The sequence below is a fragment of the Anser brachyrhynchus genome (genome assembly GCF_964034855.1).
Source record: "Anser brachyrhynchus genome assembly, chromosome: 2".
In the NCBI taxonomy this organism is placed as follows: Eukaryota; Metazoa; Chordata; class Aves; order Anseriformes; family Anatidae; genus Anser; species Anser brachyrhynchus.
Window position 1 is genome coordinate 142405677 of NC_137695.1, and position 26570 is coordinate 142432246.

A 26570-nucleotide genomic window follows, 5' to 3' on the forward strand; every position below is an offset into this window, starting at 1 on the left:
GTTAACATTAGTGTAAATGTGCACATAGGGATTATTAACCATTACTACATTTGGACTAAAGTACTAGCTTCTAGACATGAAAAGAAAGCTAAAACATAAGTGCTTCTGTTCTACTTGAAATAAATTACCATGCTACCACAAATTCCCAGCAGGGAAAGGGAAGGAAAGACATAAATTTCTGCACAAGGTGCAGAGTGTTTAATGTTTTTTTGTGCGATAGCAGTGGGACAGTTCATTTTGTCAATGTGGTGACAAAGAAGCAGGAAAACAGGACTTTTCTCCTTTCTTTGCCAATGGGCTGCAAGGCCTATGAGAAATGTGTTTTCTTTAAAAGGCAGAATACAGGAAGGATTATGTAAAATGAGCAAAAGCCATAGAGTTCCAGTTGAGAGCTGAACTTCCTGAAAGGTCAAGGTGTTTGGGGTTTGTTTGAAGCTTATCTTTTTGTTTCTCTGCAGTTCCAGTAAGGGTTCTTTCCCAGCTGGGCAGCGGCAGTAGCTCTGCTCTCACAGTGCCCCAGAGAAGGGGCCATTCAAAGCAGACCACCACAACAGCAGGTCATGGCAAGAAAGCATCCTCTTCCTCATAATCCACAAACTTGTTGGAACTAGAGGCTCATCTAGAAGACTTCAGTAGCTTTGCTGAACTGAACAACTTCCTCCAGGTAGGACTTCTACTTGCCAAAGAAAACAATATAACTACAAAACTATACTCTAGCTGAAGGTTGCTTCTCCAAACTGACAGAGGAGTGTTTAGAAAATGTGATTCTTCCTCCTCATTTGTGCTCTTTCCAACATCTGTGTTAATCAAGGTTACTGTGAGGTTACCTTTTAATCTGCCATGGTTTCACAGCTTTGCACTGACAGCAGAGGAGCCAGCTTGCTTTCACCATTAAAAGCAGATTTTTGCAAGAAGTAGAAATTCCTCTAGCTACTTTCCCTATAGTTTTCCTTTTGGACATCACAAGACAGTAAAAGTAGTCAAGCTTTTTCCCTTGTCCCTGCTTCCAGAAACTCAATGCAGATGAGGGATGCACTCAGCTCTACTTGAATGCAATATATTCATAATCGTGCTTCTATTTTTGTAAGGTGGAAGGGATGTGGGCTCTGGATCACTGGTGGTTGGAGCTGATTATTCTCGAGACAGCTCAATACAAAAGTTGTCTATTCCCCACTTTCCTGGTGGTGACAGTGTACTAGTCTATGTGACAGTTGATTCTGTAATATGTAAGAAGTAGCTTCTGTTCCCATCCTGCCAGAAAAGATTACGTTGAATGGCTGAGTCAATGAATTTATCAGGTAAAGAGGAAGCTGACACTGATAACTCATCTGCTGCTAAAATTAAGAGTGTGAGTCCCTGTTTAATAGTGGCGGCTATAAAACACGTTGAAATATAAGGAGCAGCTAAAGATCAAGTGACATTTGAACTTGTGACTTTCTGGTTTATGTGAACCTTCCTTGGAGGCTGTTAGATTGTCTGACAAAAAGTTTCTGATACACCTGTGAAATAAGAAACTGAAACATGGGCTGTCCCAGTAGCTTTCCTTCAGGTGGCAGCTGTAATTTCCTTTTGTAAATATAAGGGAAGTTCTAGCTTTCTGAAGGTAAGCTCTGCCTGAACTACCAAAATTGCAAAGCTGCAATTACAAGTCATGGAAATGCTGATAGAAAAAGTTCCCTACCATTTGTTTCTTACTCCTGCCTATTCTGCTTTGTAAACAAAAGTCCTCATAAACTGTCAAAATGCTAGGTATTGATTTTTGTGAGTCCCTTCCAACTCAGGATATTCTGTATGATTCAAACATAAGACCAGCCCTGTTTGCCCTTTCATTACCGAGATGCTTCAGACAAACAGTTAGTGACATTTAAAATAATGAAGTGACCAGAGACAAATGTTTAAAACAGCTCAGTTTGTATGGACTTGCTTCATCTCTGTGCTCAAGAAAGGTGGAGGGCTTGGTGCAGACTGTACTGTAGAAGCAGCACAAAGAGTGCTCAAATCTTTCACTGCTATGGGTCTTCATAATCCCCATCTTTTAACACATGGTTCACAGAGCCAGAGTAGTAAGAGGGATTTTTAATATAAACTGGCTTTCTGAATCCTGAAATGTTAATCAGCTTGGTATTTCATTTTATTTCTTTCATACTTAAAGCTTATTCTACTCTTGTGTGAACTGTAAAGCTTTTATTGAAAAAATGAATGAGATGAATGAAAAAGGAAATATATGGTATATAATTAGCTTTGGTGGAGTTAAAAATTGGAGTGGCATAGTATAGGATATCATCCTGAATTGTCAAGGGAGGAACTAGATGATCAAACAGTTTTATTCAATCTGTAATTTCAAGGATACTGCGAATAACTGCCCTTTGGTACATCAGCAAAATGATTGCTTAGTAATAGATGAGGGATTTGATTTAAAGGTGACCTTTAATTGATGTAATCATTTCAGAATGTCATTCCAGAATAATCTTATGTAAAATAAGATATAAACATAGAATGATACTTATTTACTGTCTTTTACTTGGATGATTAAAAATAAAACATCATTGCTTCTGCACAGAAAATTGTGTGAGGGAGATACATTGAAATTCAAAGTGCAGGTCAGTGTTTCTGATAGAAGCAATGTGTCACAATTAAAAGGAGAAGAACATCAGAATTGCTGAAAAAAATAAATCACAACAAATATACTTCAGTATATTTATGTTAACTTACAAAATCAGATTAAATTGCTTATTTCGTCTGTTTCCCTAATTTTTTTTTTAATGCTGCATTGACTTTTCAAATTTAGTGCAACTTTGATACCATTAAAGGACAAGTTAGTTAGCTCATTAAATTAAATTTCAATTCATACATTTTTTCCAACAAAAATAAATAATCCAAATATTTCAATCCAGGCAAATCAAATGTGATTTTCAGTTAGGGAAACAGAACGTTCTGTAAGAATTTAAATCCACAGAGTGGTTTGGAATATTTTTAGAAGAAAATCCCAATTTAAAGTCAACCTTATATTTGGTCCTTTCTTACTTACACTCTTTCCAAATAATACCAACAGCAATATGTAAATGAGTGATGGCAGAATGGCATCTTTTTCATGGTGTCACCTTTTTTCATGATGACACCTTTTTCATGGTGTCATTTTGTGTCTGTTCAATGTCCACTCACTTAACAATGCCAAAGAAGGGTTGTATATTAAGCCAGGAAGACAACAGCAGACTACCTGCAAACCCAACACTTGCCATATCCAGTTAACTTACACACAAAGACACGAATATATAATTTATGATGGCTGTTCTTTGAAAGAGAGGTGGGACTTCTCACTTCCAACCTTTATAAGCATGTATAAATTAATATTATGGAGTGCAGGTATGTGTGTACTGCTGCATCTGTACATGGCTGAAATTGTCAGCATCTGTTACTATACGGTTCCTCCCATGGAGATCCCAGTACAGGATCAGGGCATATGAACTGAACCAAAGGCAACAAATTATTTCATTAAACCTCCCTGAAATCTAGTAAATAAAATCCCTTTATCCATTATTGACCCGGGCTGGCTTTTTCAAGTGAGCTGTTTGTGATGGGATCACCTTACCATTAATAATTTTCTGAGTCATGAAGTTAAATCATAGACATCTTTCTTCATTTCCTTCTCAAAAAGGAGAGACATCTTTTTTCCTCCTTAAAAGGTCTAATCATGATCTCATTAAAAACAATAGCAAAACTTCATCAATTTAATCAAGCAGGTGTTGCTTTTTTAATTTTTTTTTTCCCTGTTAGTGATTGGTGATATCCCCTTTAACAAAGTATTTAACAGATTTTTTTTTGACTGTAAGAATAGATGTCATCTACCTGTTAAAGAGACCCTCAGCTTACTTAAAACCATCTCTTTGAAGATTTATACTTGAAAAATCTTAGCATCTGTTTAAAACGAAACCCTATTTTAGCTAAGTTTTCACAGCTGAATTTTACTGGACTTGTTCTGCCACTATAACTCAGTACTAACTATGTTATCTTCAGATGCAGAAATGTTGTGTCACCGTAGTACAAAGAATTAACCACACAGGAAATGGTACTGCAAAGGGCTTGATATTCAGCAAAGCCTGAGGCCACCACAGGCCTCGTTTTAAACATGGAGTGTTTCCACAATTGCTGGATTGATTCGTGGGCACACACACATATGTACATAATCTAGGGGATGAGGAGCAGAGTGTTCCAAAGTCTGATGGATCCATCCTCTGGGCTTCATTCTACATGCCCCTTTCATTTCAAAATTGTCTTCAGTGTGTTTAATACTCTGTAGCTTTTCCCTCTTCACATCTTCAGTTTTAACCAAGTTTCATTATCCACTCAGAAAACAGAAAGTTCAAGTTTAAAGCCTTACTTTGATCTGAGATGTCATAACATAAACAGATGCAAATACTTCTTTGGTGACCACAGATCTGTCTGTAAATCTCCTGTTGAATCAGAGCTAAAAATAATTATGATCTGTGTTATTTGGCGTAATTCACTTCTTCACTTTTATACTCTGGGAAAACAGAAAAATATTCCTAACTTTAAGGAATTTGTCTTATTAAGATGTGTCATAGCTAGTTCATTATAGACCTCAGTGCTATGGGGTGGCAAGGGGGATTCTAAACTCTGTTTTAAAGTATTTAGAAAGGGTAGAATTTTGTTCTCTGTTTGCTTTTGCTCAACAAGGAAAGAGTATGAGTCACTGTGATAAAGTTTGCCAGGATTAGCCTACTCAATTCACCTCTTTTACAAGGATATTCCTTTAGGTTTCAGAGATGAGGGTACAGCTTAACTATTTTGTTTCACTACTTCCTTCATCCTGGGAGCTGTATCAATTCAGCATTAATACTGTCCTTTCACTACTACATCCCAATGGGCAATGGCAGCAAGAGTTATATGATTAATGGTTTTAGAAATAATTGTTGAAATCCTAAACTACTATTAAAGTAGCCAGCCTAAAATAAGTATATATATGTATATATTACTGTGCAGCAAGATACCTCATAAAATGTGTTGCCAAATGCACAGATTTAACTGTGCCAAACTAAACTGTATACATAATGTTGACTATAGAACATAGACCTTGCCTTTCTATCACTTGTATTAGTCAAGTTCCAGAAGGTTCACCATCTTGTACATAAAAGATACTCCTCTACTGTATAAAAGCTATACAGTGTGCCACAAGATTGTATCTCTTATATAAATGAGAAAGCATAGGAGTATTTTTTGAAATGATTTGTCACAAGAATCCCAGAAATGCTAAAGTTCGGATCTACAAGGAGAGCTTTGGGCCAAAGATAAGTACCTAAATTCTTCATACACTGAAAACGGGTCATTATGGTCTTAAGAATGGGGTATGTTGTCACAAACACAGTGAGCAGAAGTTCACTCAAGCCAACTGGCAGAGACTCCTGTACTGTTGAAATCATGTGGCTCTCTGGGATTAGGCTCAAAATACACTGTTAGATATTTCCTCTTGGATTAGCCATTAGTTACTTAGGTACAACAAACTGATTATTTCTGGCTTTTATTTTCTTTAAAACATTATCACATGAGAGAGTAGGAAAAGTGACTTCTCTTTCCTTCTCAGTCTAAGGCTTGTTAGGCCTCCAAATTCTCTTTCAGCAGAGAGTTTTCCCCACTAACTATAGACTAGAACACGTCAAATGTGTTCTCTCCCCCTTGTTGAAGCAGAACCACCATGTCACAGCGAGCTCAAGGTTCATGACACTAAAAAGAAAATACCCGCATAGGATTGTGGATGTCATGTCATAGTGATATGAAAGTCAGGTGTCCAAGAGTTCATTTCTTTCCCCAAAACTGTTCACAAACTTTGCAAAAATCATTGAATAAATATACAATTCAGCTTCTTCACCCATCAATTAAAAAATTAAATTATAGAGAGGATGACACTGTATTTCATGCTGAGTTCAAGATTACAGGTAAGTATTAGCTAATCTCTGGAGATGGCTTTGGAATGTATTGCTGAAAACATACTGGTCTGAAAGTTCTCAGTCTGGATGAACTTGTACCAGGTCTCTCACAGACTTGTGAAATGCTTGAATTTAAGTACCTCCATTCCATTGAAATTCCATTATAGACATCAGATTTTTCTGGATCCGTGGCTTAGGGCCATACTCTGTTCCTGTACCTAAAAGCAATGGATTTCTTATCTGAGCACAATTCAAAGTGTGAAGACATTCAGAAAAATACTTCACAAATTTTCATCATAAATAAACTTTTGGCTTGGAATGCTCTGATTCAAGGATTTCTCACACCCCACATAGGCAATAATTGCAAAGCATTCATCTCTGGCAAGCATATCTTCCAAAGTAATCGGAATAGAAAGCTACACTTACAAGCTGGACATCGCTTTTGATATTTTTTTATTTTTATTTTTTAGAGACAAAGCTAGCTATCTTTACAAAAAGTAAAGGTTTAACAGGATTTGGACCTAAGTGGATTTCATTAAACTGTCTACCTATTACAGAGATGTTCAGACACAACAACCTAAGACAGAAATGCTCACCAAAACCACTTAATATTAAGTCATGGACATATTTAACACTAGAAGAGATTCAGCGCCCACTTTTATGAAAATACTTTATCTATACAAAAGAGGCATTGAAGGGAACAGCAAGACACAGCCAATACAAGCAGGTTTCAAATGAACTGTTTTTTATCAGTCATCACTTAAATGAAATAGATCTTCTTTGCTATCCTTTTTCCAAATAATGTGGTTTCTTATGTGGTGTCCACTTGAAAGTGGTATTATCAGCTCGTCATTTCTTACATGGCTTATGACTGTGGAAACAAAACTGACATCAGAGTCTGGATTTCACATCTAAAATATTTCATTTTGTTTCAGAGAATATTTTACTTTTTTTTTTTTTCAAATTTTGTTGCTTACTGTGTAAGAGGGCTATTGTTTCCTGTGATTCAGATAAAGAACAGGGGAAACAAAAATATCAAGCTCTCGGATTTCAAGAATGCAATTAAAGTTTTCACCTTCAGCAGTGACAGCAGGATTACTGCTGAATATGCTCATCTAAGCAGGTCTTTGAAGCATGGCTGATATGTTTTGGTGGTACAGGAACAAATCATCAAGTAACACATGAGAATCACTGAGCTCTCTGAATTTTCTGTCAAGAATTAGGGACAGAATTGATAAACTGTGGAGATGCAGATTTCAAAAAGCTCCACCTCCTTCTAACAAATACATACTTTTCATAGATTAGTTTTGCTTAGCCTATAAGCAACTGCTGATTTTTACCTTCTACAAGGCAACAAATACGGTTCCAAAAATCTATGAAGGATCAAATCAGTTTTGATAATTCACATCTTTCTTATTCTTGTTCTTGTTCTTGTTCTTGTTCTTGTTCTTGTTCTTGTTCTTGTTCTTGTTCTTGTTCTTTTGTTCTTGTTCTTGTTCTTGTTCTTTTCTTCTTCTTCTTCTTCCTCTTCTTCTTCTTCTTCTTCTTCTTCTTCTTCTTCTTCTTCTTCTTCTTCTTCTTCTTCTTCTTCTTCTTCTTCTTCTTCTTCCTCTTCTTCTTCTTCTTCTTAGTTTTCTTTATATTTTTAATTATTTTTAATTTTATTTCTGTGTAATTTATATATGACAGAGAATCACCAGTCATTAAATCAACTCTGGAAAATTGCATTCAATTTCCCCTACCTTTCCTTTTCTCCCTCCCCATTCCCCTTGCTTTTCTCACTCCCTTCTCTCTTTCCCCTTCCCTTCATAATATAAAACAGGCTAGATAGGCTAGATAGGCTTCTCCTTTCTTTCCTTCCAGATGAAGATACTCCCAGGACTACCAACTTGGTTCAGTTATCAGAGAATGATGTAAATGTATTGGTTGGTCTATTTTAGTACAAGAACAATTTGAAGAACAAACAAAAAACAAACAAACAAAACAAAACCAAACCTTCAGACAAAATATTTGTTAGGCTGCAGGGAAAAAAAAAAGGTTGAAAATTCAGAGCTGGCATGATCAAATCAGATCCCTCAACCTGACACCAAATGTATAAATAAGACATTGCAAATGTATCATTCATTACCCTATTCTTTACTGTCAGCATCTTTCATGTAAAAGTTTTATGTACTAACTTCTTAACCTGTTTTTCCTTGTGGACTTCAGAGTATTCATCTTACTCATTTATTCATTCCTTTAGGAAGATGTGATCAGAAATATGGTAAATTTCTGTCTTTCACCAAAATTTCAGGTTGCCTAGGAGTTTTAAATGATAAGGGATGCTATAAAATGCTGTTACTTGGCCTTTTAGGGATTTAGAGATGTTTACAACCCTGTCCTCAGGCTCTGAATGCAAATGGACTTACTCATCACTTGGTGGTTTTATCTACAACAGATCCTGGAGCAGCTCAGGCACTTCAGTGAATGTGGCTTTGGCAGAGTTTTGGTTTAAGAAGTGTGATTCAATATATGACATTCAAGATATCTTCAACAATTTATTTGAAAGAGGGCAAAGGCTTTGACAAGCTGATGTGGGGGTTGTTTTTCCTCTGCTCTTGGATGCCAAAAACTTACAATGACTGAATTTTCAAGATAAATACTGTTGTAGAATTTGCACACAAAAAAAGAGGTGTCCAAAGTTTTTGATTCCTTTACTATTATGCAGTCTCTCTGATGAAACTAATTCTGCATAGCTTGTGTTATATACAGCATAGAATTTCTATTCCTGCCACGTTTCCTTTCTTTTCTTTCCTTATCATATTATATTTAAAGCTTTTCTTTTCTCTGTAGCTAATTATATATCCTATGTCTATGTGTTTAAGCAAAAACATTTAGTAATATCTTTCAGCACTGCTTCATGTCTTTTTTTCATGGGGATCTCCTGTCCCTGTCTTAGCGAAAACACAGTTTATTTCTTTACAAAGCAGCTTACTTTAAAGCTGTGAAAACAAGAAGGAGATTGTATTTAATGGATGAATAAATTAAGTTGGAAGCTTTTACTGAAATGCGTAGCCACAGAATATATTGTCATTACTGTATCTGCCTCCTGGAGATCATTTGGATTAGCTGTTTGCTATATGAATTAATTACTTAAAAAAATAACTATTTTCCCATCTGTGCATAAAGTCCTACAGCGCAAGTAACATTACAACCAATTGAAATGATATAGTTAGTATCCATATGTCACATAAACAATTCCTACTGATGTCAGCAGAAACACTGCAGTTGTATGAAAAGAGGCTAATATATGAACACTGAATTCTGGGGTAAGGAAAAAGTAATAATAATTACAATGGAAGAATGAAACTACAAGCCTGATTCTGCTTCCTTGCAATCATTTGGATTTTTATGACTTCTTACTAGCTTATGTCTCTAAAATTTAAATTGGAAGAACTAAAGGGGTAGTTTAATTCAGAGGAAAAAAACATGACCTTCAAAAACATGCCACAGATGAATAAGAAACTTTTAAAATATCTTATTTCGGTGTTCAACCTTAATTTCTTCACATGGTGTTTTTATGCAAATCAACATTTTATTCTTTTAAAGACTTATAGTCAAATTCTGATTAAACATGCCTTGCAAGTTGCATGCTTGTTGCATAGGATTAGAGACTGGCTCAACAAGATGTCTTCCATCATCTGTTCAATTAAAAAGATCCAGTGGGGAGATCTGAGGATAATTTTGTGAAACAAGTTGGCATTTCAGTAACATTTTCTATTGCTTCATTGCCTTGAGGAAAAAAAAAAAAAAAGTGATTGAAAGGAGAAGATAAGAAAACATATGGTGAAACTTCAGCACTGGCAATAATTAAAATATCTTCTGAAGAAATTAATAAAAGCAAGAACATAAAGACATAAAAGTTACATTTATGCCAAAGGTTTATCTTGTCCTAAATCCCGCTTCTGACAATGGTCAGTAGTAGAAGCCCTATAAGATCGGAGTCTGTAAAAGTTCTCCAGTCTATTCTCCAAGATATCCACAGCTTGGGACTTGAGGTAAGTTTATATGTAGAAAATTGTACTTTAGAGTTACCACTGGACCCAACCCTCATGCATTTATCATTAAAAACAAACAAACAAACAAACAAAACACCCAATTTAAATGTTTGGCTTCCACAACATCCTGTGGCAATGAGTTCCATAATTTTATTATACATCATGAGAAAAACTTCTTCCTTTCGTTTGTTTGTCCCCAAGGGAAACAGGAGCAACTGAAAAGGCACTGTATTAAAGGCACTGTATTTACCCATTAACGGTAAATTACACTAGAAGACTTTTATTACACTTATTTTTTGCACTTGCAGAGCTGCATAAACATAATGGTTCTGACCACAACTTTGCAGCAAGGACGGTAAGGGGGTGGTTACAGTACAGTCTGAAGACTGAGCTGAATTTTCGCAATGGAGGGAAAGCAGAGAAGTCTGTGCTTGTAATGTGTCTTACGGCTTCTCCTCTTGTCAATATCCTCTTTTCATTTCTGGATATCTGTGCACCACAAACCAATGCCAGATGTTTATCCACATGTATTCAGTGAGAAATTTAAGTAATTGAAAAAAAAGATGTATCTCATGTACATTCCACTGAAGAGCTCCAGCCTGACATTGAAATACATGAACAGGAAATTATATGGATCCTAGATGCAGACCAGAATACAGCCTGTGGTGTAGCAAGCAGCATGCTTTCATACACTGTGGTTTGTCCTTTTTGAAGTGGTCATGTAATGAGCTGAAAATATCCACGTTTAGATAGTAAACATGCATGTAAGACTGCTGGTAGTGAATTTCTTCTTTGAAGAGTGTGAGTTGCTAAATGGACAGCTACTGCCTGACACCCTCACACCTTCCCTTTCTAGAAACAACACCCAAACAACAATGCTTCTCCTCAAACTTATTCCAACATTTCTATTTACCAAATACAAAACAAATGTGCTGTACTTACTTTTTCAATGCCTGAATGATTAAATCTTCACACTATAAAACTACTAACCACAGAATTTTAAAATTGGCATTACTTAATTAGTTAAGTGTTTTCAGACAGAAAACAGGTCTTCATAGCCAAAGTTGAAGGAATTAAGGCAGTGGCGGTACTTTGAAATGTAAGCTATATTCTGTAAGCTTTGATTTTCTATAAAAATAACAGTCTTTCATCAAACTAGTGCCTTTATGGGGCAGATTTTCAAGGCTTTTCCTAGGCTTGGAAGGGAAGACTAGAGTACACTGTATCAGGTAGAAAATTCTGGTTTTACAGCTTTTGGCTGCATGTAAAGATTCTGTTAAGTAATAGATAAAATATGAGTATTGCAAGTAATTGATGGAGAGAGGGAGATAGAAATATTGCTCCGAGTTTCCAATCAGTTGCTGTTGCTTAGACCCATTCTAGGAACCTGAGGGCCTGGAAAGCATAAAATAATAGGAAGCAATTGCAGCTGAAAATCTCTGGTGTTTAGGAATGCACATTAGGCAGTTTCACATTATCATTCTTTTATTTTTTTGCATTACTTCATGTAGTTCAAATCACCTCTGTATTCCAGTATCCTAGCTTCTGTAGAAACATGTTTTACCAGAAAAGCCCTCTTCTACATAACTGGCAGAGAGTAAAAGAAGGAGGAGGTAACAGACATAGACTTGTTACATGGACTTGTTATCATATCCGTGTTTGTTTATTAGTAGTATTTGACAAACAGTGGTATAATAATGATAGCAACAATTTATGTAAACTACTTGTCAAATCAGAGAAAAATTTTCCATAGTCTTGACAACTGAAAGGAATCCACAGAAGATGTTTGTAAGGAACTTAAATATAGTTCAGTATACTAGAACACCAAGAAGTAAGGGATGATAAAAGTTTCTGCACTGAAGTTTCTTACTCCTTATTCTATAATTCGATACAGTCTTTCTACAAACTGTTATCATGCAATCTGTCTATATACAAATATAACTCTTTTGGGATAATGCCCCTGAATTAATTATTATGCATGAAAGTAAACAAAACAAACAAACGAACAAAATCTCTCCTTCTAATTCAAAAAGATAATTCACTAATATGACTGACCAAATACAAGGTCTTATGAAAGACAACAATCTCACACCAAACATGACTATGACTCTCAAATCTGAATAAAAAAATGAAAGTTTGGTCCTTGCAGAGACAAGGAGGTATTTGCTACTTAGAAAAAACAAGTGATCATAGAATCATAGCATCATGAACTATCAAGTTGGAAAAAAACCATGAGGATCACCGAGTCCAATTCCTAACTCCACGCAGGGCAACCTAAGAGTTAAACCATATACCTAAGAGCATTGTCCAAATATGTCTTGAACATGAAAAAGAAGCCTCCAAGAAAGTGAAGGAAATCTTTTTTCAGTTGAGAAAATTTGTGAGGCTAATTCTTTTATTTAAAAACGGAGGAAATGATTTTGAAAGCAAGGGATAAAAGCCTGTACTTCACAGAAGACTTCAAGAGCACCGTGCTGCAAAGTCTTGCATAACCAGTGCACAGTAAGTATTCAAAGGATAAGCTCCTGAAGGACCCCTGCAATGTAAAGTTCTCAGGGGTTTCCAGCAGAGGCCCCCTCCAGCTGGTATTGCTTCAGATAGATAAAGACATGCTATGACTACCATCTTTTGGGAAGCTGAGAGCAAGTCACACAAGTACATGGAGAAAGCCCTAACCTACACATCCTTAAAACATACAGATCAGTGTAACTTCTTTTCAATTCACTTATGTATTAAAAAAAATAAAATAAAATAAAAATAAAAAAACTTGTATAACTGTATTATCTGTTTTGAATACTGTGACTTTATTTATCTGTTACCTTAATCTAACTTAAAGTATTATATTAAGGTAACTGTATAACAGAAGTCTCTTTAGGAGGTGTGGAAAATTTATAAACTCGGGAAATGGGACACCTTCTAACTGCCCTATCTCTATACTATTTCCTCTGCTGTATTCAAAAAAAAAAAATAATAGAGGACATCTGAGCTTCATAAGCCAGTGGCAAGTTCCCATTAGAGTTAAGAGAGGTATCTTCGCATGCAGCAGGATGTTGGGATATATGCTTGAACTCTAAAGGTCAAAAGAAACACTTGACATGACCTCTGCAAAGAGCACAGATCTAGATACTGTTCAGGCCATCTGTCCTATGCTGATGTCTGTAAAGGCAGGCTTATAGTATAGCTGATCTACATTGCACTTCACAGACCCCTTCTCTCCACACTGTATGTGTGATGTTTCTGCACTCTTAATATATCCATCCATACAGCTCAAGTGCCTGGAGCTGGACAGTACACATGGTGTATTTGTTTCCCTTGGCCATTCTGGATGTCCTATCAAGTAATAACTGAGCTGAGATGATTACAGCTGTTTTTGGCTTGCTTTGCTAACCCTTTTATCATTTTAAATAGATGTGATTTTAACTAGCTTCTAATTTAAGCTGTTTGAAAATGCGATCATGTGGTGTTAAGTTTGACATGGGCTGCCTATGTCAATAGCAGTTACTGTGTGACAGTGTTTGGCACACTGACCCTTGGAAGGAAACTAGAAAATAGCTTTTGATTATCTGAAATAAGCAGGCATAATGGAAACAGTCATTTTATAGTGCCAAGCTGAATAGACGCAGAACAAATTAGAAACTGCCGTGGTCTAAACCTTACTGTGCCACTGTCTCCATTTGGCACCTCCAAGCTCTAGCTTCCTTTAGGAGAATGGGGATTAGCTCATGTTTACATCTGAAGAAAATAAATCCTTGTCTCTAAGTGTTCCCAATACGTCTTTTTTATTCAACTTACTTATTTGGGACTGGGAATACTTTTGTTAAAACCAGCAACAATGAAGTAAGTATCAAGTAGAACCAGTCTGTAAAAAAAAAAACATGTTATAGAAGACCAGCTTTATGCACCAAAGCTCTTAGAACTCAATAAATCAAGAAAACAAAAAATATTTTTAGATTAATCACGTCTTGAAAAAAAAATCAAACCACAGCCTAGGGTATTTGGTCATTTGCAAAGATATTCTAAAACCAGTCATAGAGTGTGTTTCAACTTAAGGCAATTACATTTTTGTAACTACTGAAGGATGGCAAATAAAATCAACTTTTAGGCATATTTCTTATTCAGCTTGGTCTGTTGCTTGGTCCTTGTGTTTTATGTAAAGTTTAAATTAGTTTTTGTTGAAAATGCAAATTGGTAGTTGAAATTAAGCAAAAGAGGTGTGTTTTTGTTGTTGTTGTTGTTTTGATTTGTTTTGTTTTGTTTTCCCTATACTCTCTAGTATAATTAAGTCAGAAAAAATACAAGCTCTGTGTATTTGCCAGTTTCTGAATAAATGCAGTAGGCTGCAGCTGGTATACTTTAGCTTAAACTCCATGCTATTGGTATGCTCCAAGTACATTGCTGCAGTGTGTCCACATTAGTGTGGAGATACTCAGTTCAACATCCAGATAAATTTACCTGTAAATATAAACAGAAACATTTGCCTTAACCACAGTTATCTAAGCAAAGGCAGTGGCACATTCTTGAGCATCTATGTACATTTTAACCATCAAATACTACTTTGGTCCCAGTACCAAAGTAGTCTGAGAATAGAGGAGGGTTAAGGATTCTGTAGCATCTGCTTGGACTTAAGTGTTTAAACGCCACCTGGGTTGCACTCAAAGTGTTTAAATCCTGTTATGGGTCTGCCTGAAATATTTGAGAATTCCAGTCTAACTTTCTGTACAGGCAGCAATATTCATATGGTTACAAAGCACTACGTTATAAAAAGCTAACATAAAGTAGATAGGGCATTATTTCTCTTGAATAAAGGTATTGTATTTTACTAATAAAATACTTGAAATATGCAAACTGCTGTTTTTGTTTGTCTGTATCATCACATTACAAATAAATTTCCAAATATATCTGACTTCTATATATCAGAATATTTCATTATCCAACTCAGCTAAGTGAAGCTAGTTCAATATTCTCTAGAAAAGTATCTGTACTTGGAAAGTGCTACCTGAAAGGACTTGTTATTTTAATAATCACTGGTAACTTTAAATAAGTTTTAAATCTTTCAACTGCTACACTACAATTTCTTTTATAGATGCTTGTTTGACAGATGATTGCAAAACCTTGTGTAAACTAGCTAAAAACAAACAAACAAACCAACAACAACAACAAAAACAAAACCAGGTTGCTGGTTCCATTAAAAATTCACTTGCAAAATGTAATGATGTACAAAGCACCTAAAGCTACTCAAGTCTGAAAATAACCACATCCAGCTTCATATTTTGTTAACAACATCAGGAATGCTGTTTACTTCCCTCTGCATTATATATGTTACACAGCATCAGCATTTGGAGGAAGGCAATTTAACATGCAACCGATATCACAAAACTCAAAAGATATTTGCATATGCATAGATTAATAGCATCATGCAACAGGTATGCATCATGCTAAACCTATTTTCCATTTTACATCATATATATCATTCACATATACGTATAATATGTCCACATACACAACACTTTCTACAGTTACTATGAGCAGTGACTTGTCACTTAGCTATTTGTTTTCTAAAGTTTTAAAGGAAACATAATTGTGTGCTCTGTGCTTTCCTAGCAAAGTTGATAAAAATGCATTGAAATAATAATGATCCATTATACCACATTGTGAAGAATGTAGGGACATTGTCAAAGTATGCAGGGATGCAACGAGGAAGGCCAAGGCCCATTTAGAATTAAATCTGGCAAGGGATTTCAAGGACATCAAGAAAGGCTTCTTCAAATACATCAATAGCAAAAAGAAGACTAGGGAAAATGTGTGCCCATTGCTCAATAGGGTGGGTGCCCTAGTGATGAAGGATACAGAGAAGGCAGTTACTGAATGCCTTCTTCGCTTCAGTCTTCACTGCTAAGACTAGCAGTCAGGAATCTCAGACCCTAGAGACATGAGGGGAAGTCTGGAGAAAGGACTTTCCCTTTGTTGAGGAGGATCAGGTTAGAGATCACATAAACAAACCTGACACCCACAAATCCATGGGCTCTGATGGGATGTACCCATGAGAGCTGAGGGAGATGGCCAGTGTTATTGCTAGGCCACTCTTCGTCATCTTTGAAAGGTCACAGAAAGTAGGAGAGGTGCCTGAGGACTGAAAGAAAGCCAGTGTCACTCCAGTCTTCAAAAAGGGCAAGAAGGAGGACCCAGGAAACTACAGGCCAGTCAGCCTCACGTCCATCCCTGTAAAGGTGATGGAACAGTTCATCCTCCTGTCTGGATGCCTACCTGGGCAACCTGCTCTAGGGAACCTGCTTTGGCACGGGGGTTGGACCACATGATCTCTTGAGGTCCCTTCCAACCCCTACAGTTCTGTGATTCTGTGATCCTGGATGTCATCTCTAAGCATGTGGAGGAAAAGAAGGTGATCAGGAGTGGTCAGCATGGATTCACCAAGCGGAATTCATGTTTAATCAAATCTTAAAGCCTTCTATGATAGAATGACTGGCTGGGTAGATGATGGGAAAATAGTGGATGTTGTTTACCTTGACTTCAGCAAGGCTTTCAGTGCTGTCTCCCATAACATCCTCATAGGCAAGCTCAGAAAGTGTGGGTTAGATGAGTGAACAGTGAGGTGGATTGAGACCTGGATAGATGGCAGAGCTCAGGGTTGTGCTCAGTGGTGTGCAGTCTGGTTGGAGTCATGTAGCTAGTGGTATCCCCCAGGGGTCAGTACTGGGCCCAGTCTTGTTCAATTTACTCATCAATGACCTGGACGATGGAACAGAGTGTACCCTCAGCAAAGTTTGCTGATGTCACAAAACTGGGAGGAGTGGCTGATACACCAGAAAGCTGTGCTGCCATTCAGAGAGACCTGGACAGGCTGGAGAGTTGGGCAGAGAGGAATCTCATGAAGTTCAACAAAGGCAAGCACAGGGTCCTGCACCTAGTGAGGAATAACACCAAGCACCAGTACAAGCTGGGGGCTGAATTGCCATAGTGCAGCTCTGCAGAGAGGAACCTGGGAGTCCTGGTGGACAAGTTAACCAGGAGCCTTGTGGCCAAGAAGGCCAATTGTATCTTGAGGTGCATTAGGGAGAGCATTGCCAGCAGGCTGAGGAAGGTGATCCTGCCCCTCTGCTCAGCCCTGGTGAGGCCACACCCGGAGCATTGTGTGCAGTTCTGGGCTCCCCAGTACAGGGGGGACATGGAGCTACTGGAGCGAGTCCAGAGGAGGGCTACTAAGATGACCAGGGGACTGGATCATCTGTTATACAAGGAGAGGCTGAGAGAGCTGGGTCTGTTTAGCCTAGAGAAAACTGAAAGAGGACTTTTTCAATGTATATTCAAGAGGATGGGGTGAAACTCTTTTCAGTTGTGCCCAGTGACAGCACAAGAGACAACGGGCACAAGCTGAAACACAGGAAGTTCCATCTGAATATGAGAAAATGCTTCTTTACTGTGAGGGTGACAGAGCACTGGAACAGGTTGCCTGGAGAGGCTGTAGAGGCTCCTTCTCTGGAGATATTCAAAACCCGCCTGGATGCCATTCTGTGCAATGTCCTCTAGGTGACACTGCTTGAGAGAGGGTTTGGATTAGATGGTCTCCAGAAGTCCCTTTGAACCTCAACCACTCCATGGTTATGTGATCTTTGTAAATCTAACCATCTAACCATATAAATCTAACCATGTGTGTGGTTCTTTTTTTGGAAAGTGGAAGCATATGATTTTATTTATTTATTTAACAACATTTGCTTTCATATTTTATTTATTAAACAGTTTCAGTCAAGCTATACCCTGTTATTTAAATAAAAGTGTATCGAAACCTCCTTATGTTTGTTTAGGCCCAAGTGGATCTATCAGATCTACTCTTATGCCACCAGCTTAGCAACTTCAAACTATGACGCCATTCTTTTCATATTTCAGCTTCTTTATATTGTATCTATATATGCAACACCTTTTGACAGTAAGAAAATACCATTATTCTCATTTTGCAGAGGAGAAAATCAAATCCTTACATCTCTGGTTCATATAGTAAGTCAGTTAAATAAATGCACCCTATCTGGTAAATGTGCCCTCTCTGGTTTATCATATGCATCTAAGACAGGTACACCCTTTCAGACTGTAGAGATGACAGCAGTAAGTTAATGGCCAAATATTGATGAGGGTACACTACTAATGTGCCAATCTGAATATGATCCCTACATAGAAAGCAGGTAGTATTAGCACAACAGCTGACAGAGAAATCTGGCTGGTGCACTGGGTTGACGAAATATATTCTTTCACCACTTGTCAGTTCTATAAAATCAATTCAATTAAAAAATAAATAAATCTGGATGCATTACACTGTTTCACAAGTATAATAGTAATAGGCTCAAACAACTGGACTCCAAACTCCCAAATGGCACTGACTTATCTCACATTTTGCCATAAGATTCAAACTATCTCGACAACTAAAAATAAATGTTGTTAAAATAATGCTGGCATTAAAATAGAAGAAACAAACACAGAGACATAGGAAATGAGTATCTGAGGGTGAGGGAGACTCATAGCTTCATACTATAAATATGTTGCAGAGAGATGAACAGTCAGAAATAAAAGATAGGTTAACTAAGACAGACAGCCCAAGACATTTCTAATCCCTACATGAATCCACAATGCTTGACTGAGTTTTGCTCCTAGTCTGCACAGCGTAACGCAGCTCCTGGAGTGTTGAAACACCATAACATAAACAGAGAGTTCATAAACTTAACAAAGTCAATCTATTAAAGAAATGTTAAATGCATTTCTGTAACACTTTAGATGTTGTAACAAGCTAAACACTAAAAATATGATCCACTAAATATCTTTTGGTATCAGATTCATTACAATTTACACACACGTTTGATAAACATGTATAGAAAATTACAGAAAAGAAATTTCAGACCTATTTTATCTATTTGATTGAGCTTAAATGGTAAGCACAGTAAGATTTATAACAACAACAACAAAAGTTGTTTTGGCCACTTCAAAAGACACATACTAACCTCTGAGGCTTAGAAAAACTCTGATTAACATAACAAATCATTAAAAGGTGGGATAACACAGAGTTATTTTTAAAACATTTTCTGAAGCTCAGCAGATGCAAATGCATATTAATGTATATATAAATTTATATAAAATACATATATGGATAAAAATCATCAGCTACATGTATTTTTTAAATACCCTGGGCACTTTAAATATTCACCAGCTTTACTCCTTCAGTATCTGAGGAAGACATATTGTTAACTTCTAATTAGTCTGACTGTATCAGCATTGGCAAGCAGTGTTGCAGGTCGGCAGTTTTGGCATTAGAGCTCATTCATGGTTTGCTGAGCCTTTCAGCATTTGCTCAGACAAAATTCCCTGCTAGTGCTGATGCATCCATGTCTGAAGGAGGTTTGGTACACAAACTTTGAGAAATGTAGAAATATTAACTAAGAAAAACCTGCCTGAAGATGAAGATACCTGCTTTTCTTTGAACTGTCCTTTGACTTGTGTTGGGAGGGACTGCTGTAAAACCCCGCTGGAGGAACAGGAGCCATGGACCTCTAGGAGGTCCCCAGCATCCTGAGGAAGTGCTTCTGTAGTGCCATGTGCTAGTGTGCAGCACACAATTGTCTCCAGTGACTTTCACTCTCAGTGAGAAGAAAAAGTTTGGGTCATGTTACTGACTCTCAACTGTAAATATAGTGCCCACAGGAACTTGGAGGGCCATAATGCTTCATTCGTGCTGCTGTGATAGGCAAAGGATGGGAAGGGGAAGCCTTCTGACCCCCGAACTGCATGCATATGCAGAAATTGCGAGGGTCAAATCCTTACAAAAATTCTGCTCTCACTGGAATGTAAATAAAGAATATCACACACTCTCTGCACTGCTCTCCTGAATAATGTGTCTGGTCCCCTATAGACCATACACATACAGCAAAACTATCATTAATTTAAAAAACAAACAACAAACAAACAAAAAAAAATGTAAAATGCATGTCTCAGGTAGTCCAGACGAGGAGTAAGACACCTGAAGAGCACCCTACAGAGTAGGATTATTGCAAGTGCACTTGCCAAAATGAGGAGCAGTCTGAGGCTGGGGGTGAGATTTATGAAAAAAAATAATAAAAAAAAAATTGTACTCTGCAACTCCTCCGAGAAAGGGGAATTTGAGGTGAAACAGCAAGGTGTAGATAAAGATCCATGTATCATGAAAATTCCTCCCCTTCTGTGGAAGATATAAAATGCCATCCTGGCAGAGCTATCCTGGGGTCAGGGAGTTGAGGTTTCCCACTCAAATACATCTGTCTAACATCCAAGCCAGTTACTAAGGCTGGGCACTGAGCAGATGTGGGCTCCCTGTAGCGCAATCCTTCATCCTTTGCTCAGCCAAAACACCCTTTTTACTTCCACTGGCAATTCTGCTTAGGTAAATATATAAGGTCAGTCCTGAAAGCAATAAATAGCCAGGCACTCTAGACACTCTGAATCACTATGGCATTCAATTTAGTGCATCCAGATGACATAGCAACCTTCCATAGAGTGGCCAAATGGTGACCATTTTTGGCTGAAATGCTAATAGCTATCTTAAAGTGATCTTTACTTGTTTCCATAGCAATATGCCACTGAAGAAAAGGTGGATTGACAAGTAGAAATATGCAAATTGTTTATTCAGTTCACTGATGCTGTTTTGCATATTCTTTCATTCAATCCATTTAATTTTGCCTCTGTGCAGCCATTGGGGCGTGTGGAAAGGTAAACACTAAAGTCTTTATTATTCTGGTAGCTGACAGCTTCTCTCCTTGGGGAAAGAAAAAAAATGTCTTTTTTTTTCTCCTCTTGTCAAATAACAATAGAGGTTGCATTAGTCACAGCAAGTATGGAAATCTGCCAGGAAAAGAAAATAAGTAGTACCCCTGTAGAAACCTAATAAAAATGTCCATTAGGCTTTTGGAAATGACCCTTAACTACCAGCAAAAGCTTAATGAAATGGCAAAACAAAAAAAGCAAAGTCTTGCTTTGCTTTACATCTCTCAAATGACCCACAAACCTTGTTAAAATGGATCAGCAGTGGCAAATATAGACTCTGCCAAAGTTCTTTGGCAACATGTCACAAAAATCTGAGAGAGAACAAGTTTGCATAGAAGCAACAAGCTTGCTGGTAAGGTTACCTGCTTGTCAACATCTCTCACACTACAAACAGAAAAGTTCCCATTGACTTATTTCCTTAATGAGTTATCCTATTGAATTTATTTAATCCCGAGTCCATGGGATCAGATCCTGCAGTTCTTTATTTAGATTAAATCCAGAATAAATTGATGGAAGGTAATGGTACCTGAGTAAGGAGAACAGGGCTGGACTTTCTGGAGCAAGATTTGTATGTTAATTGACAAGGAAAAAGATATTCTTTTTCTTGTTCTTGTTTGTTTTGTTTGTTTGTTTGTTTGTTTGTTTTATAAGAACACTGCTGTACAGCACTTACTATTTATATGTGAGACTTAGTGTTCATAAACTATAATTAAGGGCAGATTTTTACCCCGAATTAAACCAAAACAAAAATACCAGAATTCAATTCTCCACTTCCTGCTAGCTCTTTATGTCTGAGAGGTGACAGGATCAGGATTTCACCTTAAATTTTCTTCTAAAAATTGCAATCTAACTCAAGTACGAGCTATGGGATTGTACAGGAATTATTTGTTATGGAGAAGTTCTGTCTGACTGTTCTTCTCTGATCTTAAAATCTATTAATTTTGGCAAACTTTAGTATTTTTGCTGTCTGGATACAAGCCAAAAAAGAAAAAAAAAACAGTCCTACCCTATTTTTTATATGCAAAATTGTCCTCACATGCCATTATGGCCCCTTAATATTTAGAATAAAAGTAAAAAAGGAAAAGAAAAAAAAAAGGAAAAAGAAGAAAAAGAAAAAGGAAAAGGAAAAGGAAAAGAAAAAGAAAAGAAAAGAAAAAAGAAAAAGAAAAAGAAAAAGAAAAAGAAAAAGAAAAAGAAAAAGAAAAGAAAAAGAAAAAGAAAAAGAAAAAGAAAAAGAAAAAGAAAAAGAAAAGAAAAAGAAAAAGAAAAAGAAAAAGAAAAAGAAAAAGAAAAGAAAAAAGAAAAAGAAAAAGAAAAAGAAAAAGAAAAAGAAAAAGAAAAAGAAAAAGAAAAAGAAAAAGAAAAAGAAAAAGAAAAAGAAAAGAAAAGAAAGAAAAGAAAGAAAAAGAAAAAAAAGAAAAAGAAAAAGAAAAGAAAAAGAAAAAGAAAGAAAAAGAAAAAGAAAAAGAAAAGAAAAAAAAAAGGAAAAAGAAAAAGAAAAAGAAAAAGAAAAAGAAAAAGAAAAAGAAAAAGAAAAAGAAAAAAGAAAAAGAAAAAGAAAAAGAAAAGAAAAAGAAAAAAAAAAGAAAAAGAAAAGAAAAAGAAAAAGAAAAAGAAAAAGAAAAAGAAAAAGAAAAAGAAAGAAAAGAAAAGAAAAAGAAAAAAAGAAAAAGAAAAGAAAAAAGAAAAAGAAAGAAAAAGAAAAGAAAAAGAAAAAAAAAGAAAAAAGAAAAAGAAAAAGAAAAAGAAAAGAAAAAGAAAAAGAAAAGGAAAAGGAAAGGAAAAGGAAAAGGAAAAGGAAAAGGAAAAGGAAAAGGAAAAGGGAAAAGGAAAAGAAAAGGAAAAGGAAAAGGAAAAAGAAGAAGAAGAAGAAGAAGAAGAAGAAGAAGAAGAAAAGAAAGAAGAAAAAGAAGAAAAAAAAAGAAAAGAAAAGAAAAAGAAAAAGAAAAAAAAAGAAAAAGAATAAGAAAAAGAAAAAGAAAAGAAAAAGAAAAAGAAAAAGAAAAAGAAAAAGAAAAAGAAAAAGAAGAAAAAGAAAAAGAAAAAGAAAAAAAAGAAAAAGAAAAGGAAAAAGAAAAAGAAAAAGAATAAGAAAAGAAAAAGAAAGAAAGAAAGAAAAAGAAAAAAAAAAAAGAAAAAGAAAAAGAAAAAGAAAAAGAATAAGAAAAAGAAAAAAAAGAAAAAGAAAAAGAAAAAGAAAAAGAAAAAGAAAAAGAAAAAGAAAAAAAGAAATACACCTAGACATACTGAAGCGACCAGGGTGAAGGAAGGGTGAATTGATGCATCTGTACTAGTGTAGGTTTTGAAGGGGTCTGCAGAGGCTGATTTTTCTTTAGATAATCCTTAGAACTCCATCATGCAATTGAAGTCAATCAGAATACTAATGAGGAGTATGGTTTTTAGGACTGAAACTTTCAGTGTTATAACAAAGCAATCTGATTTTCCCTGAAACTCCATGTTTGTACAGGCTTTATTCATTGTGTGTCCTGCTCTGTTTATGGACTATGACAACAGAATTTTAATGAGCCCCATGCAGAGCTCTTTCAGAGCCAACTTCGCAAAGATGCTTGTCATACTGAGAAATTCTTTGTGGTGCCACTGCTTTATTGTTTTGTGCACAAGTTTAAGTCTATCTTGATTTCACTCCATACATTTCTTGATCCTACTGTATACAGCTGATAAATTGTCCATCCCTGAAGAAGTCTCCCTGAAGAAGTTCATCTTGGTGGTTGTTCACCCTCAAGTGCCCTCTCTGTTTTTCTTCCCTGCCAAAATTTCAAATGGCCTTCAAAATTTGCCAACCTACACAGTTCAAAAACAGCACTGGAGTTTGAACATTTCTGTCCACATTTAAGACTGAAGTCCTAAACCACAGAAAAGATCTAGTTGTAAAATTCAATCCAAGATCAGCCAGAAGCCATTTGAAATGTCTGAGTAAAGACTGAAAAATGGGACCATCAGTCATTGACTACTTCAGAGACAAGTGAGAGGTGCTAAGTAGCTTAATAGCTTGACTGTTTATGTTTTCCTTTAGATATTATATGGTAATACATGGTTAAATATGGGGCAGTATGGTGCTAAAAATAATTGTTGAGTACAAAGTGCCCTTCTTGCCTTTTCACTCTAGTGAAAAGCTTACTGCCCACTTGATAGTTTGACTCTGAAAGCTGCAGGGACTGAAGATATGAGACCATGGATGGACACAGAGGAAAGGGAATATGACACAGCTCAGTTAAGTGCTGTGACTTAGGTGTCTAATCTAGCACACTGGGGAGTTAGTTCAGTGACTGACCATGTCTCCCATGTCTTCTCAGGTGGTCCTCTCAGGGCACAATAAATCCACGTGACATTTCCATGATGTGCAGACCATAAAGCATAAAATATTAAGAGTCCCGTTCTCATTACGGGGGAGGGCTTTGTGGAATCCTTAAGACGTGACCAAAGCACCAGGATAAAATCATCTGCTGATAAGCATTACACACCTAATTAAAAAAGAATAAAGCATACATTTGATTTTGCTCCATATTCAACTTTAACTTTGCACAAATATTCTGGTATTATTCTAGTTTTCTTGTTCCCCGAACTTCCTGCTCAGACTTGAAATGGAAGTGCCAGACTGTTCTCCTCTTCCCAAGGAATTTTCAGAGCAGTTCTGAAGAAAAGAACAGTCATGTTTTCAAAGTTGGTGCTGATGTTCAACTACAAACCATAGACCATCAGAGATTCTTAACAGTAAGCTGTACTGCCAAAATCCATGAGAACTATCACCAAAGACAAAAAAACCCTTTGTAATCAACAGAGGGAAATAGGGTCATGGTGCCTGCATAAGATTTGCATGAGAAATTCCATAAACTTCCATTACTTTCTTTGAACAAGAATGTTTGCTAATTGTAATGGTTTACTTTATCATTGGTAAATTGTGTCAAACTTTACACAGTATGGATGAATAAAGGGGAAAAATGTCTCCTACAAAGTAATTTTACAAAAGTATATATTAATCTATTTTATTTTATTTTTCTTTAAAAGGTTTAATGTTGTTTTATCTGTACTGAATATACTTTCCGTTCATAAATATTGGTGCTATTTCTAAAGTATATTCTGTCAATTCTTTGGTTCATAAATGGTTAAAAGTATCAAAGAAAATTAAGCTAGCTTCACATTGGTATAAAAAAGTCATCATCCGCTGGAAAGCACACTGTGGTTTGCAAATCCCAGAGGTTGAAAATCCTCAGTTAGGTAAGCAAAAGAAAAGAGTGGATTTAGAAATTCTTACTCAATTATGAAGTTGCTCAGCTCAGCTCATTACCAGTTAATATTAAATACACATTACAGTCATTCTTTAGCTGAGATATTTGGAAAGCAGATGGCTCCTATCAACAGAGTTAAAAATAAAGACCATCTTCAGAAACATCTGGTAGTGACAATTGTTAGAAACAGTGCCTAGCTACAAAATTCAAGTGCAGCTGTGGACTTTGAGTGCTTCTGTCCACAAGTTTATGACCAAAAAGTATGAAAGGAAAGATCCATCTATAAAATTTGATCATTTCATTCCAAATTCTTCTTTCAAGGTATTTGCCCATGTTGAGACCAAGCATTTTGTTTTTCTCATCTTTCTCATTATCTATCACAGCTAAATACCAAAGTAGAGATAAATCTGTTATTTCATGTTTTCTTTCATTACTAGGAGTAAAATGTGTAACTTGGGGTTTTTATTCTGTTACCTTTTAGCAATTGCACTACATAAAAGCAGTTTGTCACGTTCCTGAGACTGATCTCACTGAGTTTTTCAGCCATCTCTCTCACTGAAACTTAACTAAACTTTTCTGATGAGAAGGGAATAATATAATTTAGCTTGTTCATGTTGATTCATCTCTAATTCTTTTTATGGTGACGGGTACCATCAAAATGCTATTTAAGTATTTAAGTGTTTTAGTGTTCTCCTACTCTTTTATCTTTATTTCTAAAAGGACAGTCCAGTTTCACCCTAAAATAGGTCTGTCTGACCACACATGAGTATAGTCATCTCTTACCAAAGGGTATTTCCAATTTAACCACTGAATTTCCTGCTGAATCATAGTTTCACAGAATCACAGAATGAGTGGGGTTGGAAGAGACGCTGAAGATCATTTAGTCCAACCCCTCTGCTGAGCAGGATCACCTAGAGCACATTGCGCAGGATGGCATCCAGGCGGGTTTTGAATATCTCCAGAGAAGGAGACTCCACAGCCTCTCCAGGCAACCTGTTCCAGTGCTCTGTCACCCTCACAGTAAATAAGTGCCCCATCATATTCAGCTGGAACCTCCTGTGCTTCAGTTTGTGCCCGTTGCCTCTTGTCCTGTTGCTGAGCACAACTGAAAAGAGGCCAGCTCCATCTTCTTGACACCCTCCCCTCAGGTATTTATACACATTAATGAGGTCTCCCCTCAGTCTTTGGAAGTTTATTTTTCAAAGAAAATGAATGAAGGTTGGGGTTTGCTGACAGGGGTTGATCTGGAAATTTTCTTGCATTAAAACATCATTTGAAAAAATGATTTCCAGCATAACACTACAGGTCTTCCAGGAAAGTGGAGCACTAATGAGGAGCTCTAGAGCAGAGATTTCCATTACAATTATGATTTTTCCCACAATTCACAGTAAGAGCAACATTTTTGTCTTGAAGGTGCTATGGAAAAAAAAATTCTAGGGACACAGACATTGGAATTACATTCATCACACTGTTGCTGCTGAGATTTTAGAGTGCTTCCCAATATGGAATTAGAAATTTTCATGTTTGTGATAAATCTATGCAGAAAACAA

General features: G+C 36.4%; 1 protein-coding gene across 5 annotated transcripts in view; it reads right to left on the reverse strand.

Moving 5' to 3' along the window:
• Positions 1-26570, reverse strand: part of ANGPT1 (angiopoietin 1) — a 210174-nt gene that overhangs the window by 112638 nt on the left and 70966 nt on the right. Inside the window, exon 1 of one of the 5 annotated variants that reach the window (XM_080579479.1) lies at positions 13772-13789. The exons of the other annotated variants lie outside the window; for them this stretch is intronic. The gene's annotated coding sequence lies outside the window, so the exon portion shown is untranslated. Of the gene's footprint in view, positions 1-13771; positions 13790-26570 lie in introns of those variants that run through there. 5 annotated transcript variants of the gene reach the window in all.